Source organism: Salvelinus namaycush, chromosome 28 (genome assembly GCF_016432855.1).
Source record: "Salvelinus namaycush isolate Seneca chromosome 28, SaNama_1.0, whole genome shotgun sequence".
NCBI lineage: Eukaryota > Metazoa > Chordata > Actinopteri > Salmoniformes > Salmonidae > Salvelinus > Salvelinus namaycush.
In genome coordinates this window covers 5,631,006-5,637,005 of record NC_052334.1, presented here as the reverse complement: position 1 = coordinate 5,637,005, position 6,000 = coordinate 5,631,006, and positions in this window count along the sequence as shown.

Below are 6,000 nucleotides of genomic sequence, written 5' to 3'. Positions count from 1 at the left end.
TTATTTGGTCGAATTTGTGATAGCTACCTATGCAGGAAAAAAAATTGTGGGAAAAAAAAGTTGTGTCTTTTGCTATGGTGGTTAGCTAATAGAAATACATATTGTGTCTTCCCTGTAAAACATTTTAAAAATCAGAAATGATGGCTGGATTCACAAGATGTGTATCTTTCATTTGGTGTCTTGGACTTGTGATTTCATGAACATTTTATTATATGATATCCCTGTGGCTTTAGGCTAGGCTATGCTAGTCAGCTTTTTTGATGGGGGGATCCCGGATCCGGGTTTGTGACTCGTTAGAGGTTATTAAGGAACAGACATGGAAGAAACAAGCAACAGCTTCAGCACCGGGTAACATGACAAACAATGCAGCAGCGGGGAACAGAGCTGGTGAACCGACAAATATAGGAGAGGTAATGACAGAGGTGATTGACTCCAGGTGAGTCCAATAATTGCGGGGGAACGGGGGAAGGCAGGTGTGCGTAATGATGGTGGCAGGAATGCATAATGCTGGGGAGCCTGGCGCCTTTGAATACCAGGGAGGGGGAGTGGGAGCAGGCATGACAGTACCTCCCCCTGTAGGGGCGCCACCCGGCGTCCCACCTGGTTGAGCCTGACGGGCTGTCAGAGGCCTGGGCGCTTGACCAGCCGGTTGGGGGGGTAAAAGCCAGATGAAACGGCAGAGGAGTGGGAGCCTGGCGAACCGGCTGAGGTGTGGGAGCCTGACAACCCGGTTGAGGCGTGACATCCTGGAGGAACAAGGGAGCCTGATGAGCCGGCTGAAGAGCAGATGCCTAAGACGTAAAACCCTGGCGATCCGGCTGAGGCCTGACGTGGGATGGGCGCCTGCCGAGCCAACCCGGACTATAAAACCTCTCGAGTCAGCTAGGGCCAGCTAAGACAGGATTCCTATTTGACTCAGCCATGCCTCCTTGCCTGTCCAACATTTCCTCATCTCCCACTCCTTCTAAAACAACTATCCCCGATGCTTATCCCTCTTTTTCCCCTGACCCGCTACAAAGTTTCTCCCTGCAGGCAGTCACTGTCCGAGGTGCTAAAGGAGCTCCTTAACCTTGTTCTGAACACCTCCAAAACAAAGGTCATGTGGTTTACCAGATGCCCCTAAGAATGCCCCACTTCCCGCAGGTGTTATTACTACCTCTGAGGGTTTAGAGTGTGAGGTAGTCACCTCATACAAGTACTTGGGAGTATGGCTAGATGGTGCACTGTCGTTCTCTCAGGAAATATGAAAGCTGCAGGCTAAAGTTAAATCTAAAATAGGTTTCCTCTATCGTAATCGCTCCTCTTTCACCCCAGCTGCCAAACTAACCCTGATTCAGATGACCATCCTACCCATGCTAGATTACGGATACATAATTTATAGATTGGCAGGTAAGGGTCCTCTCGAGTGGCTAGATGTCCTTTACCATTCGGCCATCAGATTTGCCACCAATGCTGCTTATAGGACACATCACTGCACTCTATACTCCTCTGTAAACTGGTCATCTCTGTATATCCGCCGTAAGACCCACTGGTTGATGCTTATTTATAAAAACCTCTTAGGCCTCACTCCCCCCTTTTTTTTAAAAATGAAGAAGTAGTTGTATGTTTGCTAGGGATGGGGCAAAAGTGTGACACCAATTCAGGCCCCCGAGGACAGGAGTTGCCCAGCCTGCCCTAAAAATTGTCATAGACTCCAGCCACCCTCCAAAAAGCTTCTCAATAGCTTATACACCCAAGCCATAAGACTCCTGAACAGCTAATCAAATGGCTACCCAAACTATTTACATTGCCCCCCCCCTTTTTTTACGCTGCTGCTATTCTCTGTTTACTATCTATGCATAGTCACTTTAACTGCCCGATTTGCCAAGGCAGGATACTCTGAGTGCAGCCCAATCCAGAAATCTGGCAGTGGCTTCTGATTAAATCAAATTTTCACAGAACTGTTTGTTGCAATTTCGATGAGGCTCTCTTGTTCAGATATTGGTAAGTGGACTTGAGGCAGGGTGTTATTATTATCCTTTTAAAGGAAAGTACCTGCATAATTGCACATCCAACTCACTCAGGTGCTTCGCTATATCACATTTGACATTGTCCATAAGCTTGAGTTCATTTCCACACAAAAAATCATACAATGATGAAAAGACCTGTGTTGCAGACAGAGAAGAGCTCCAACTTCTTAATCAATCATAGCCTCAATCTTTTTTACTGTAGTGTCCAAAACTTATTTCAAGCTGTCAGGCATTCCCTTGGCAGCAAGAGCCTCTCAGTGGATGCTGCAGTGTACCGAAGTGGTGTCGGGAGCAACTCTTTGCACGATCGTTACCACTCCACTATGTCTCCCTGTCATGGCTTTTGCGGCATCAGTCAAGATACCAACAGGAGCAGCAGCTACATTTGGCTACATATGGACCGTTAGCGGAATTCCTGCTTGAGAGTAACGGTTAATGTGATTGGATGTTAATTATTGAATAGGCTACCTGTATTTGACATTGTGTTGTTAAATTTGCTGAACACAAGATGGTTTAATTTTATTTTTGGCAGTGAAACGAGGCTACTTAGGCTAGAAGAAAAATCTTACCCAAACATATAGCCCCGTTCGAAAATATAAATGGACTGTTTGAAAATGTAAAGAAAAAAAAAAAAAAAAATTATGTGAATCACGTTTTTAATTGGCCTACCCCTGACGGCATTATACATACCCCAGTTTGGCAATACCTGATCTATATCAATGAAAATCTATGAAAATCAATGAAAATCAATGAAAATTTATTAAAATCAATGCATACTATTAGAGAGGGTAAGATGGTGGGGGCACGGGTGAGAAATTGGACCGTGTTAATGACCGCGTTAACAACCGAGTTAATAACACCCACAGCGAGGAGATGTCGCCAGGGAAATATCAGGGCGGGCGGTTGAAAGAAAAGCTTTGATAAAGACAGCAGAGTAAAGAGTGAAAGATAATGAGCTGGCAGTCGCTCAGATCAGAACTAAACTGTACAATATAATGATGAAGTACTACACTGTACAGTATAATAATGATGAATACTACACGGTACAGTATAATGATTAATACTACAATGTACAGTATAATGGTTAATACTACACTGTACAGTATAATGATTAATACTACACTGTACAGTATAATGATGAAAACTACACTGTAAAGTATAATAATGAAGTACTACACTGTACAGTATAATGATGAATATTACACGGTACAGTATAATGATGAATACTAAACTGTATAGTATAATGATGAATACTACACTGTACAGTATAATAATGAATACTAAACTGTATAGTATAATGATGAATACTACACTGTACAGTATAATAATGAAGTACCACACTGTACAGTATAATGATGAATATTACACTGTACAGTATAATGATGAATATTACACTGTACAGTATAATGATGAATACTACACTGTACAGTATAATAATGAAGTACCACACTGTACAGTATAATGATGAATATTACACTGTACAGTATAATGATGAATACTACACTGTGCAGTATAATAATGAATACTACACTGTACAGTATAATGATGAATACCACACTGTACAGTATAATGATGAATATTACACTGTACAGTATAATGATGAATACTACACTGTGCAGTATAATAATGAATACTACACTGTACAGTATAATGATGAATACCACACTGTACAGTATAATGATGAATATTACACTGTACAGTATAATGATGAATATTACACGGTACAGTATAATGATGAATACTAAACTGTACAGTATAATGATGAATACCACACTGTACAGTATAATGATGAATATTACACTGTACAGTATAATGATGAATACTACACTGTGCAGTATAATAATGAATACTACACTGTACAGTATAATGATGAATACCACACTGTACAGTATAATGATGAATATTACACTGTACAGTATAATGATGAATACTACACTGTGCAGTATAATAATGAATACTACACTGTACAGTATAATGATGAATACCACACTGTGCAGTATAATGATGAATACTACACTGTACAGTATAATGGTGAATACTACACTGTACAGTATAATGATGAATACTACACTGTGCAGTATAATGATGAATACCACACTGTGCAGTATAATGATGAATACTACACTGTACAGTATAATGATGAATACTACACTGTACAGTATAATGATGAATACCACACTGTACAGTATAATGATTAATACTACACTGTGCAGTATAATGATGAATACTACACGGTACAATATAATGATGATGAACCACACTGTGCAGTATAATGATGAATACCACACTGTGCAGTATAATGATGAATACTACACTGTACAGTATAATGATGAATACTACACTGTACAGTATAATGATGAATACCACAGTGTGCAGTATAATGATGAATACTACACTGTACAGTATAATGATGAATACCACACTGTACAGTATAATGATGAATACTACACTGTACAGTATAATGATGAAGTACCACACTATACAGTATACTGATGAATATTACAATGTACAGTATAATGATGAATACTACACTGTACAGTATAATGATGAAGTACCACACTGTGCAGTATAATGATGAATACCACACTGTACAGTATAATGATGAATACTACACTGTACAGTATAATGATGAAGTACCACACTGTGCAGTATAATGATGAATACTACACTGTACAGTATAATGATGAAGTACCACACTGTACAGTATAATGGTGAATACTACACTGTACAGTATAATGATGAATACTACACTGTACAGTATAATGATGAACCACACTGTGCAGTATAATGATGAATACTACACTGTGCAGTATAATGATGAATACTACACTGTACAGTATAATGATGAAGTACCACACTGTACAGTATAATGATGAATACTACACTGTACAGTATAATGGTGAATACTACACTGTACAGTATGTTGATGAATACTACACTGTGCAGTATAATGATGAATACCACACTGTACAGTATAATGATGAATACTACACTGTACAGTATAATGATGAATACTACACTGTACAGTATAATGATGAATACTACACTGTACAGTATAATGATGAATACTACACTGTACAGTATAATGATGAATATTACACTGTACAGTATAATGATGAATACTACACTGTACAGTATAATGATGAATACTACACTGTACAGTATAATGGTGAATATTACACTGTACAGTATAATGATGAATACTACACTGTGCAGTATAATGATGAATACCACACTGTACAGTATAATGATGAATACTACACTGTACAGTATAATGATGAATACTACACTGTACAGTATAATGATGAATACTACACTGTACAGTATAATGATGAATACTACACTGTACAGTATAATGATGAATATTACACTGTACAGTATAATGATGAATACTACACTGTACAGTATAATGATGAATACTACACTGTACAGTATAATGGTGAATACTACACTGTACAGTATAATAATGGTGAATACTACACTGTACAGTATAATGATGAATACTACACTGTACAGTATAATGGTGAATACTACACTGTACAGTATAATGATGAATACTACACTGTACAGTATAATGATGAATACTACACTGTACAGTATAATGATGAATACTACACTGTACAGTATAATGATGAAGTACCACACTGTGCAGTATAATGATGAATACCACACTGTACAGTATAATGATGAATACTACACTGTACAGTATAATGATGAATACTACACTGTGCAGTATAATGATGAATACCACACTGTACAGTATAATTATGAATACTACACTGTACAGTATAATGATGAATACTACACTGTGCAGTATAATGATGAATACCACACTGTACAGTATAATGATGAATACTACACTGTACAGTATAATGATGAATACTACACTGTGCAGTATAATGATGAATACTACACTGTACAGTATAATGGTGAATACTACACTGTACAGTATAATGGTGAATACTACACTGTACAGTATAATGGTGATGAA